Source organism: Nannospalax galili, unplaced genomic scaffold (genome assembly GCF_000622305.1).
Source record: "Nannospalax galili isolate Female #2095 unplaced genomic scaffold, S.galili_v1.0 scaffold83, whole genome shotgun sequence".
Classification (NCBI taxonomy): Eukaryota; Metazoa; Chordata; class Mammalia; order Rodentia; family Spalacidae; genus Nannospalax; species Nannospalax galili.
The window spans coordinates 3,069,479-3,083,220 of record NW_008352659.1 but is presented as its reverse complement, the minus strand read 5'-3'; the positions used below and the strand labels follow the sequence as shown (position 1 = coordinate 3,083,220).

Below are 13,742 nucleotides of genomic sequence, written 5' to 3'. Positions count from 1 at the left end.
GAGGCATAGTGGTGTGTGCCTTTAATCCCAACCCTCGAGAGGCAGAAGCAGGCCAATATTTGTGAGATCGAGACCAGCCTGGTCCATACAGTGACTTCTAGGCTGGCTGGGACTAGGGAGATCCCGTCAAAAAACAAACAAAAACCAAAACCCAAAATACCCAAAAATAGGAGCTAACAAAATGAATCAAGAGATAAAACACAAGCCTGATAACCTGAGTGTGATTCCCAGAACCCTCATTAAAAAAAGTTGGATTCTATGGTGTGCATCTGTAATCCCAGTGAGGTGGGAGGTAGAGGCAGGAGAATCACCCAGAAGCTCTTGGGCCAGCTAGCCTGGAATATGCAGCAGGGTAGAAACAAGAGACACCATGCCTCGACAAGGGGAAAGATCAGAAACAAGTCCTGAGGATTTGCACTCATTTCACAAGCCTTTCCTTCTGCATCTGGAACTGCTGTTGGCATCAGAGAGTCTTGGGGCTGGGCAAGTTCCCACTCGTTCCAGACTCCCTACTTTGTATACCCGAGTCCAGTTAGCATTCAGCCTTGGAATTGCCCCCAAATGTTCATCCAGTTAGGGAAGCAAGCAAGCACGCTATTAGAGGAAACCTTTGTCGGCCCAGATCCTGTGCTTACACCAACACCGCTCTCAGGAGGCTCATAAATAGATCCAATGGCCAGATCCCGGCCCAGAGTTCTCAGTCGCAACATGCAGCAAACACTGCCAGTCAGGGAGGCAGCTCTAGAGGCTCCATCTCCACACTGAGCTTTTGGTGATGGGGCCAGCTCCTGCCATGGGGGAGGGGCAGGGAGAGAACACTGACCTTTGGGCCCTTCATTGTCTGAGCTACTTGTTGCTTAAACTTATCAATGGATCTTTGTTTGACCTTCCCCCTGGCCATGACTGCCTCTTGTGACCACTTCCTACCCAGACACTGTGGTAGAATGGCTCCAGGTTCCTTAGTCTGTGACTGATCCTTCTCGGCTGTCTCAGATACCTGGCTCCCTTATGGTTAGCACAAGGTATGAATGATGTCCATGTATATGTGCATTTCTGCATGGCTCCTGTTCAAGTTCTCAAGGTCTTCCCCCTTTTCTTTGAGACAGGGTCTACCTGTAGCTCCACCCAGGCCTTGAACTCACTATGTAGAACAGGCTGGCCTCGCTCGCAGAGATTTGCCTGCCTCTGCCTGTGGAGTGACAGGATTAAAGACATGTACCATCACGCCTGGCCTCTTACAATATTTTTAAATACCAATCAAAATGCATACTGTTAACCGGTATAATAGACTGCTTCCTGCTTGGCTTTGGGGTTCTGTTTTCTGTTTGGAGTACCTGCTACACCCTTCACATGGCGCCTGGTTATAGCATTCTAAGACATGGGGAGTGGCATGATGGATTTCTTCTCAGACGCTGGTCTGCCAAGCACAGGGAGTCACTGTCTCATCAACCCCTCTTGCACTTCAGGCTCATGAGAGCTGTGAGTGTATCTTGTAGCTATACTGTCGATCCAGTGCCAGCAGGGCTGTCTGGCACCCTGTGGTGGTGGCACCAGCCCCCTACTCCAACCCCAGGGTTGGGGCTGTGGACTGTTTCTGACATTTCTCTCCACACTTTCTGTTTCTTCATCTTTTAAAGCTGACCTGGAACTCACTATATAGAGCAGGCTAGCCTTGATCTTACAGAGATCCACCTGCCTCTGCCTCCCCAGTGCTGGGACTAAAGGCGTGTGCCACCACGCCCAGCTCTGCCACCTCTTTCTTGAGTCTCCTTTGTCTTCCTCTCTTTCCCCCTTCGGAATACAGCCTGACCTCTCTTACCTGGACTCTAGTGGCTGATGTTTTGGTATCCTACATGTCCCTCAAAGTCCCGTGTGTCAAAGGCTTAGTCACCACATAGTGCTTTGGGAAACCTTAAGAGCTGGGGCTAGCAGAAGTCTTTAGGTCTTAGGTCGTTGGGATGTGCTCTTGAAGATCCCGGGATGGTGTGATCCTGGTTCCTCCTGTACCCTCTCCCTCCCTACCCAGCTTCCTAGCCACAAGGTTTTGCTCCGATGCACTTCCACCATGACACCTTCCACTATGAAAGCCACAGGCCAGAAAGCACTGGGGCTAAGTGACATTTGTTACAGTGATTAAACGCTAACACAGCAATGGAAAAGGATAATTTTGACTAAATAGGTGTGCTACTGTCTATTATAAAGGCCTTTTTTTTTTTTTTTTTTTGCCTTTCCTGAAAGAACAAGTCTAATCAGGCCAAATCTGTCATTTATTTTAAGACAGGGAATATTTTATTTAAAACCTAGAGAAATGAACACCTGGGGTCTATGACAAAGCACTCATGTTTGAAGCATAGATCAGTAATGAAGAGTATACACCACCACATACAAGTTACCTGATCACACCACAACTTTCAGTGTTGGGACAGAATAAGCTTCCCTGTAAAAGCAGCACCTTTGTGAAATTTTTTAAAAATATTTTTTTAGCTGGGCATGGTGGCGCACGCCTTTAATCCCACCCAGCACTTGGGAGGCAGAGGAGGCGGATCTTTGTGAGTTCCAGGCCAGCCTGGTCTATGTAGTGAGTTCCAGGACAGCTGGGGCTACAGGGAGACCCTGTCTCAAAAAAGACAAAAAAAAAAAATTTTTTTTTAAAAACATTTTATTATTTTTATTTTATGTGTATGCGTGTATTGCCTGCATGTAGAGGCTGTTGGGTCCCCTGGGACTAGGGTTACAGTTATTAGCTGCCATGTGGGTGCTGGGATTCGAACCCAGGTCTTCTGCAAGAACAACCAGTGTTCTTAACTGCTGAGCCAGCTCTCCAGCCCCCTTTATGACATTTTAACTTTAGTATTCTCCTTCTTCCTTACCACCTCCTTCAACGGAATCCACACCAACCACCTCATAATCCTTCTCTAGGACATCCATGTCCTCACGGGCCTCAGAGAACTCCCCTTCCTTCATGCCCTCACCCACATACCAGTGCACAAAGGCACCCTTGGCATACATCAGATCCAACTTGTGGTTGAGACGGGCCCAGCCCTCAGCAATGGCTGTGGTGTTGCTCAGCATGCACACAGCTTGCTGTACCTTGGCCAAGTCTCCACCAGGTACCACAGTGGGAGGCTGGTAATTGATGTCCCTTGAAGCCAGTGAGGCACCAACACACAAACTGGATGGTACCCTTGGTCTTGATGGTGGCAATGGCAGCATTGACATCTTTGGGAACCACATCACCATGGTACAACAGGCAGCAAGCCATGTATTTACCATGGCAAAGGTCACATTTCACCATCTGGTTGGCTGGCTCAAAGCAGGCATTGGTGATCTCTGCTACAGAAAGCTTCTCATGGTAGGCTTTCTCAGCAGATAACAGGAGCACAGGTGGCCAGAGGGAAGTGGATTCGGGGGTAGGGCACCAGGTTGGTCTGGAATTCAGTCAGATGTACATTCAGGGCTCCATCAAATCTCAGGGAAGCAGTGATGGGAGACACAATTTGACCTATGGGATCAACCTATTTAGGTTAGTGTAGGTTGGGCACTCAATATCAAGGTTTCTATGACATGTCATAGATGGCCTCATTGTCTACAAGAGTGGTGGAAACCTGGGGGGCTGGGTAGATGGAGAACGATAGCTTGGACTTCTTTCCATAATGAGCAGAATATAATCAGCAGGGAGGTGAACCCAGAGCCAGTTCTCCTGCCAAAGCTGTGGAAAACCAAGAAGCTCTGAAGCCCTGTGTACTGGTCAGTCAGCTTGCGAATTTGGTCCAATGCAAGGTCAATGATCTCCTTGCCGGTGGTGTACTGCCACAGGCATAGTTATTGGCAGTAACTTCCTTGCCTGTGATGAGCTGCTCAGGGGGGAAGAGCTGGTGGTAGGTACCAATGACTGAGGTACCAGGAATATAAACACTGCCCTGGGCACAAGCTTGTCAGCACCTGTCTCACTGAAGGTGTTGAAGGAGTCATCTCCCCGAATAGTCTTGTCACTTGGTATCTGGCCAAAGACCGGATGCCATGTTCCAAGTAGTAGAGCTCCCAGCAGGCATCGCCAATCTGAACACCAGCCTGGCCAACGTGGAGATGCACTCACACGGTTGCTGGTTTGTGGCTGCCGAGGAGATGGTAGAGACAAAGGGGGGGTGTTGTTGCTTCTTACAGGGAGACCCTTAGGCAGTGGATGTAAAAAACCTCTTTATTATTTATTTTTAATGCGTATGAGTGTTATACCTGTAATCTGAACACCAGCCTGGCCAACGTGGAGATGCACTCACACGGTTGCTGGTTCGTGGCTGCCGAGGAGATGGTAGAGACAAAGGGGGATGTTGTTGCTTCTTACAGGGAGACCCTTAGGCAGTGGATGTAAAAAACCTTTTTATTATTTATTTTTAATGCGTATGAGTGTTATACCTGTGCATGTTTAAGTGCACCTGCGTTGTGTTGTGTTGTGCAGTGCTCACAGAGGACAGAAGACAGTGTCAGATCCCCTGGAATTGGAGTTATGGACAGTTGTTAGCCACCACGTAGGTGCTGGGATTTGAAGCTGGGTCTTCTACAAGAACAACCAGTGCTCTTAATCACTGAGTCATCTCTCCAGCACCCCACCCCACCCACCCCAGGATTTCTTTCAATTAATGAAACAGAGTGGATTTTAATGAAGTAACGTGTACCAGAACTGAGTAGAATTTACATCTGGAAATGCTTTATTTTTATGCATTTTAATTGGCAAGTCATAATTTTATTGTATTTATGAACTACAATGTGATTTTCAACATTCCAGGAAATACATTATCACTGTATCTGGTCATTTCTCAAGACAGATAAAGTACTTTGAGCCACCAAAGGATGACAAATGGTGGGGCTATGTAGATACCCTAAAACGAGACAACAAATGTCCACAGTCAACCTTCCCAACTAAAGGCAAATTGTTGTTGACTCTCCAAGGCAATGCCAATGGAGATAAAGGTATCTTCCAGATTCACCACATAGTGGTGTGGACCCAGGTCCATCAAGCCCATTATGGATGGCGCCGCAGCACACATGGTAGAGTCAACTTACTCAGGTCTCTGTAGTTCAGTCATTCTCCATGCTCCATCTGGTTTCTGGACTGACACATGGGGGAGCTGTAAGGGCTCCACACTGCCCATACCAGCTGCTTCTAAGTACAAAATAGTCTTGGGAATCTGTCCCCCAAGCAGCTGACATTGGTGTACTTGAACCACCCTCCTGGGGGCTGGCAACACTTGTGGAGGGTGGTATGTATGGCCTCTTTAACACTGGCTTAACAGTCCTTATACAGTCTAAACTCACCAGCAGTCATTGGAGGGTTGCCGGCCCCCACCAAATATCCATCCCTGGGATATTCAGCTACTAGAGAAATACACTGTATACAGCTGGAGTGTGGTGGGGGGTGGGGATCAGCAGGTACCCAAAGTTACAGTCACTGGCTTGCCCTTGGTTGTTTGGCTGTCATAGCCATCTGTGTATACAGCCAATCAGGAAATAAATGTGGGTTTCCATGGACTAAAGCTCCAGTATCAACAAGGGCCAACACTCTGCATATTGGTGGGAAATAAACGAATGAATAGTCAGTTCAACATAAGGCCTCTGGTACTCCGGAGTCCGCACTAGCTGGGCACCTCAGCCCCAATCCTGGCCCAAATGTGTGAGGTCTACCTGGTGCAGTTGCCAGAAAATCTTAGAGACATACCTCACATGCTTCTGCTGGCCTGGGTTTTGTGTCCATTTTCTTAGGGAGCCCCTGGTACTGCTGAGCTGGCTTCAGTTGGTTCCACCAGATTAATAGCACCTCATTTGGGTGGTTATGTATCTTCTCCCTATCAGCTCTAGCTAGAATGCGGTCTGCCCACATTTGGGCATGTGCCCATGTTTTGCCCCTGGGGGCTATCTAGGTGGCTCATACTGCTCCCCCTTTCTCTTCCCCTCTATGTCACTGAGAGCTGCCATTGCTATGGTCACCTCTTGTGTACTAGCCATCTGTGTATACAGCCAATCAGGAAATAAATGTGGGTTTCCATGGACATGGTCACCTCTTGTGTATGATGACCCACATAGTGGTTAGCATCACAGCAAAAATTCCAAATATACTTCCTGCAGCAATGGCTAAGCTCAAATCCCTCCTTCTAGTAGTAAAGTGCTCTAGTGGTAAAGCCTGGGCCTCAGGACTTATCAAACATGGCCTGGTGCATTCCCAACTCTCAGACTATCTGCATCAAGTCCATATAAAAATCCTGATGACTTACTGTCTCCAGTGACTCATCAGCATCCGCTCAGAGCAGATGGGCTTCAGCTGTTACCCAGCTCTTTACCCAGCGTCCTACCTAAGTCTGTGGTCTCAAGACTGGCAAGCACTGCCTTAGAGAGGCTGGGTGGTGATAGAAGCCAACTTTTTCATCTCCTCCACAGTTAATGAGCAACCAGGCTGGGACTATCTCCCCTCCCCCAACTCTGTCTGTACTGCTTTCCCAGCTCTTGCAGCTCTGTCCTAGCACAAGGAGTATTAGAGGTATATATGCTCTGTAGCTGTCCTCTGCCCTTGAGCCTGATCTTTCTGACCCAAGGGCTGCTCTACCTCTATCTTCTGCCAAATGACTGATCTCGCATCTTCTTATACCTGTCTCACCTTTGGAAGAGGGGTCCTGTGAAGCTCGCACTCCAAATCCTATAACCAGGATTCCAGCTTCGCCTCTACAGCTTGCAGCTCACACACCCAGCTCCCCACCTCAGGGCATCTTCATGACCAACCTTCAGTGCAACAGGAACAACCAGCCTATCTTTCCAGTTATTATCCATTCGTTTCTTGGCAAGGTATCTGCCAGGACCCACAAAGCCTTTTCCAAGGATTCAGGGGTTCCGTCTACCTCATCCCAGCTTTCTTCTGCGTCCCAGGAGGCAAGAATGACCACCACAGAATACATACTATGTATGGCCACTTCTCCACATGTCCCTTGGCCATTGGGGAAGACGGTTCAAAGACTGGCCACCATGACAGAATACCTTTGATCTCCAGAACCCATGTGATAGGAGAGAACAAACTCCTGAAAATTGTCCTCTAACTTCCAGACATGCACACATATACAGAAAAAAAAAAAAAAAAAAACCTCAGTTTTTGATTTTTAACCAATTACATATTCTGGGTGAAACTCGGCAGATTCCCCTGTCAGACTCTTTGTCACGGTAAACAAGCCTCTGAAATTTGGTTGGCTTCTTCCATTCCTGTGTGGTCGCTGTTCACCCTCGGTTTCAAGATCCATTCCAGAGTGAAGGGAATGAAAATCTACAATCCAAATGGAACACTTGGAAGTTGGTAGAACTACACATGAAGTTTCCTGCGGGGTCTGTTTTGAACACATCTTCGAGTCTGGGAACGGCACACTCTTCAGGAGGAATCCTTTTATTTGCCAAAAAAAAATCTGCAAACAGCCTTTTGTTTTGGGTTTGAGGGAATTTCTTTTTAGAAGACTTTATTATTTGAGGATTTAATACATGGATCCAATGTATCTTGACCCTCTGCCACACTCAACACCCGTTCCCATCCACCCTCCTCATGTCTTATAAAACTTTGTGACTGCTGTTTGACATTCTATGAAAATGCTCCTTCTAATAATTTAAACAGCATCTTGAGGAATAAAAACAGAACTCCAGGTAAACCCAACCAAAGAGCCCCTCCATCTAAACCTCTCGGTTGCTTAAATTTGGCAAAAAAAAAAAAAAAAAAAAAAAAAAAGTGTCTTTGGGGGCACTGGCTCCTTGGCTGACTGTCATTCCACGACATGATGAGATCAAATCAGACCAGTGTGAGGAAAGCATCATTCAACCTAAACTTATAGCTGGGACCAGGTCACAGCTCTTGACACTGACCGGTTCTCAGGTGTAATAAGTCTTGGGGAACCACTCACTCACAGGAACAGTGGGTCCTTCTGTTGAGTTAGTTTGCAGAAGCTTCTGAAACTCCTAGACTCCAGCCTTTGTCACACACTGATCCATAAACTCCTTCGAGGGCAGCTCCTTGCTGTCTATCTTGCCCAAGAGGCCCAGATGAAGACCTAACCACCACTTGCACAGGTGCAAGCTGCATCTCCCAGCTTCCTACATCTCGATTACTTTGGATATTGGCCCTGCTGCTCTGGGAGAAGGCAGGGCACCTGCTGCCCCGCATCGCCCAGATTCTGGTACATTAAGGGCCAGTCCTGGAAGGGCACCTCTTCTTGGTGATTCTGAGGCTGCTTCAGCTGCTGTTGCTCATAACCGCATCTACCCTGCTGCTGTTCCAGAAATAGTGAATTGTAATGTGTTGGTGGTGGCGGCAGCTGCTGCTGCTGCATCTGCCACTGTGCACTATAAACATAGTGAAAGTAGAAGGACGTGTCATGCTGGCTTTCCTCTGTCTCAAGCCTGACCATTTCATAAAACTGCACAGGTGTATCAGGAGAAACACAGAATGCTGGTCTGGAGCTAAAAGATCTACATCCCATGCCAACTCCATATTCCAAAGTACCACTTGGTCTCATTTGAATGCCTTGGATCACAGAGTCACATGAGCCATATAGTTCACCAAAAGCCTCCTGGGCCCCCATAGAAGAACAGCCAGCCTGGCCAGATGGTGCAACCTGGGCATAAGAGGTTTGCACAGTGGTGTCAGTGGGAGGTTGTATCTGGGTCTTCTGGAGACTTACAATGGGAGAATCTTGGAACTTACACAGTCTCCTGGTAGCAAGGGTTCTCTGTCTCTCTTTAGGTAGCTGTCTGGCTCTTTTATTATGAAACCAGTTCTAAAGAGAAAGAGGAAAATATTATTAATCAAATACTTTTCTAGCCCTCGGTGCATTTTCACAATGTAAAAGAATTTTAGAGTAATCTTAGTCTTGATTGCTACTAACTTGCTTCCTAACCTTTTTCAGTGGGTTGAGTATGCTGAGACTCGTAACTGGTCAAAGTCCTGGTGAAAAATAACTGTGAGTGTATGTCAACAGCCCCCCAAAGGGACTATCTCAGAGGAGGGGGTGGAAAGGATGAAAGGAAGGGGAGCAGTATGGTGAAATGCTGTCTTCCAGACATGACAGGGCTGCTGTATTCATGAGCAGCTGTGGTTGCCTGTACAAGACCTACACAAGATCAAGCCAGTCAGCATTGCAGCATGGATGAGGGAGGGGCTCAAAGGTGAATTTAAAGAAAAGGACATGAAACTGGGAGGGAACATATTGTGGGGCAGAAGTGGAGAGTGGATATGATCAAAATACATTACATGCATATGAAATTTACAAACAAAAAAATATAGTATGAAAAGAATCCCAGGTCAGCCTTGGCTATATAACAAGACCCTGTCCTCTCTCCCCAGAAGTGTTATATTAGGCTATCCTTTCTAAATCTCAGAGCTCTGTGGTGGAGCAGTTAGGCTCACACAGTACAGACGTGAGTATCAGAGCCTCAACATTTGATCGCTCTGGAAGCCCTGTTTCAGAGTTGTTTTATATAAAGATCTATTCTATTATTTATTCGCATGTGTGTATGTGTGTGTGCATATGTATATGTGGGTGCCTGTGGAGACCAGAAGAAGGCATTGGATCTCCTAGAGCTGGAGCTACAAGTGGTTTTGAGTTACATGATGTGGGTACTAGGAACCAAACTCTGATTGTCTGGAAGAACAGCACTGAGTCACTTCTCCAGCACCTAGATCCTCTTTCTTATGAAAGTTTCCATCTACTGTCAAGGAATTAATGTATTCAATGATAAATACATGGATATGACAGAAGAAATATGGAAATCTTAATTCTATGCATAAAGTGGTATAATTTTAGCAAGGAAATCTTATGCATCTTTAATAATTTACAAAAAAACCATGTTAGAAGTTCCCCAAACAAATACTGTGATAAAAGTCTCATATATACCAGGCTGGCCTCAAACTCACTCTCTGAAGATGATCTTGAACTCCTGATCTTTCTGTCTCTGCCTCTGTCTCCTAAGTGCTATGATTACCATGTCCAGTTTATGACTTTCGAGGGATAGAGCCCAGGGCTTCATGCCAAGTCCTTTCTATGGCACTTTAGACTTTTGTGTCTGACCTTTTACTTATTATCTCCTCTTCAAGGCTTAATTGATATGCCAAATATATCCACAGTAAAACTCCTAAAGTCTCTGGCCAAAAATAAAAAAAAGTCTTGCTCCTCTCCCAAGCTCCTGGATACTGATTAAAAACAACTCCAATCTTCCATTTCTCAAGCCAAATTTTTGGAACTTATAAAATAAACACTTATTTTAATTCATTAAGGGCTACAGAGATAGTTCAGTGGTTAAGTGTGCTTGCTGCTGTTGGAGAGGACCAGAGTTAAATTCCCAGCACCCACATCAGGCAGCTCATAACCACCTGTAACTTCAGCTTTATGGGATCTCATGTCCTCTTCTGGCCTCCACTGGCAACCACACACATATGCACACAGAGATACACACACATAAATAAAAACATATTTTTTATCTTATAATTATGTGTATGCATGTGTGTCTGTGTAGTGTATGAATGTGTGAGCATAATTGCCATCAAAGGTCAAAAGAGGGCATCAGATCCCCTGGAGCTAGAGTTACAGATGGTTATACCTTTGTGGGTGCTTGGGAACTGGACTCGAATTCTCTGCAAGAGCAGTACATGTTCTTAACTGCTGAGCTATCTCTCCAATCCCAATAAATTAAAAAAAAATTAAATCTTTACAAAAAGTACTTTTTTGAGCAAACCATTTCTTACTTTCCATGAAAGCTATGTATAATATATTCACAGTCATGTTGACAAGTGACAAAATGTTAACATTGACCTATGCAATGACACTCCATGAAGTTTTTCCATGTTTACATTTTCCAAACCGCCCACAAAAAGGCATCTTTATGCAAAGCTTAAAGTATCTGACTTACATCAATCACATACAGAGTACAGTGCAACTGCTTGGCCAGTTCTTCCCTGGTTGTAAAATCTGGGTAAACATTCTTTTCAAATAACTTCTCAAGTTTCTCCACCTCATCCTTCACAAATCTGTGTCTTGGTTTTCCTTTTCCTCTTCTGTATTTCAGCCCTCTGACTGTGTTATGACTGTCTTCAGATGAAGCCCCTGAAAAAAATGTGGAAACAAAGAAAAGCACTGATGAACATTAGTAAGAGACCTTTGTAAAAGGAGAGCTCTGCCTTGTTCCATCTTTAAATTTGGGAGGATAAAGTGAATTTAGTTAAGACCACCAAGCTGGTTAAATATTTCTTGACTAACAAAAACTGATACATTTACATACCACAATTCTTTTTTTTTTTTTTTTTTTTTGGTCTTTTTGAGACAGAATCTCCCTGTAGCCCCCAGCTGTCCTGGAACTCACTATGTAGACCAGGCTAGCCTTGAACTCACAGAGATCTGCCTACCTCTGCCTCCTGAGTGCTAGGATTAAAGGTGTGCACCACCACGCCCGCTCACAATTCTTTTTTAAAAACTTTTTATTTATTTTCTGGACTGCATAAAAGAACTTATTCCCAATAGTTAGTTGTCCTCTGACTTCCACACACACTGTGCCAAATGTGTGGCATGTACACACACAGAGTAATATTTAAAGCATTGCTCTTAAATTGGCAGTAGTTTTAAAGTTCAACAGCCCATCCTCCCACTGTAAGCATTTCCCAGATTCTCAAAGAAACAAAGTGAACTTTGATCACAAACTATTATGTGTATCTCTCTAACCTGTCTGAGCTTATCAGAAGGTTTGGCACAGGCAATTCTGTTTTTCCTAACTCAGAATTGAAATAAAAAAAGATTGAAAATATTACAAATCAAATTAACAAACTTCAGGTGTCTGGGGATAAAGATACAAAGCAATCCAACAATAGAATAACCAACTACAGCCAAGCTAGAAACAGTTTCTCTGGAAAATTAAGACATCCAATAAAATAAAATAAATTTAATTAAAATTTAAAAAACCAGAGACAGCCAGGCATGGTGGCGCATGCCTTTAGTCCCAGCATGAGGCAGGGACAGGCAGGGCTAGCCTGGTCTACATAGTGAGTGCCAGGCGAGGTGGGGCTACAGGGAGACCCTGTCTCAAAAGACAAAAAAAAAAAAAAGAGCGAGAGAGAGAGAGATTTCAGAGACCTTGTAGACCAGGAATTCAGCATTCACAGTTACAGATCACTACAAACTGAAATAACCATGAAACCCACAAATAATAGGGCAGGGGGAGAACTGCATTTTCAGTGTTGTCCCAAAGTTAAACGTCCACTTTCCTATCCCAAAATAACCAAAGATATCAACAAAGATCAAAGTTTGGCTTAAAGAAAACAATGGGCATTTGGGAACAATCCCTTGTAAAGGACTATTTGTCATACCAACATGGGATCCCTGGTTCCTCAGCATTAAAATTCTTCTAGTCTTGGTGATAACCCCAATGGAGCCAAATGTTTCCAAGTATTGGCTTAGTTCGTCTTCCTAACTGCTGCAAGACCAGCAAATAAACTGTGTTAATTCTCCAGTTTTTCTATACTATTAAAGGATCTAAAAGAATCTATACTATGGAACTGTCAAAAGGGCCCAGGTACTGCATCTTTTCTTCTTTGAGACAGGATCTCCTGAGTCTCATGTACCCCAGGCTGACATGGAACCGCTATGGAGCTGAAGACGACACCCTGAACTTCTGATCTTCCTGCTTCCACCTCCCAGTGCTGGGATCACACGCATGTGCCACCATGTCCAGTTGGTATGTGGTGCTAGGATTGAAACCATGGCTTCGTGCATGGCAAGCACTATACCAGCTGAGCTACACCTCTAGGCAATGAAATATTTACAACAAACTCATACTGACAACATATTAATTGGTGGTTCTCATACACTATAACACACCACAAGGGAACATCAGCCTTTTTTGTTGTTGTCGCTCTTGTTCCAAACTACCCTTAACCCAGAGCCTGAAGGTGAATTAGCTGGTTCTAGGAGAGGAAGGGAGGCTGGCCACAAGAGCACGGAGGCTTTTTTTTGGGAGGGGGGGGTCTGGTCCTGGGGATTGAACCCAGAGCCTTACGCAGGATAGGTACATGTTCTATCTACTGGTCCTCCTAAGTGTCTATATTAGCTCAGTCCTGGGGAAAAGGCCTCCCATATCAAAAATAAATAAATAAATAAATTTCTTTGGAACATGCCCATAATCCTAGGAACCAAGATGCTGAAGCAGGAGGATCTCAAGTTTGAGGTCACCCTCATACTAAGGCTCTAACTCCAAATAAAAACCAAGTTTCTTAAGGAGAGAATACTGTAATTGTCTTAGAAATTCCAAATCTGAATCACTGCCCCTCCTCTTAGCAAAGATACACGTTTGGAGTCTCAGTCTCCCCTGGACACTCACATCCTTAATACCCAGACATTTCATCCTGCTGGAATGAAACCTGGATTGGCCACTCTGTACAGGACAGAGGAATCCAGAAAGAGACAGAGCATGACTTGAAAGCACAGCTGTTCTAGTTTGTTTCTTCAAGTCTGTGACAAAATACTCTGACCAATACCAATTTGGGGAGGAAAGGGATTATTTGGCTTACATCTCCCAGGTCACAGTTTATCACTGAAGGAGTCCAAGGTAGGAACTCAGGTCAGGAACCTGGAGGCAGGAGCTAGAACATAGGCCATGGAGGAACACTGCTTACTGGCTTGCTCCCCTGGCACATGATCAGTCTCCTTTCTAATACAACCCAGTACCACCTGCCCAGGGTT

General features: G+C 45.1%; 1 pseudogene; it reads right to left on the bottom strand.

The window, feature by feature from the left end:
- Positions 1-2,847: 2,847 nt before the first annotated feature.
- LOC103747458 lies at positions 2,848-5,021 on the bottom strand (annotated as a pseudogene).
- Between the last annotated feature and the right edge of the window lie 8,721 nt (positions 5,022-13,742).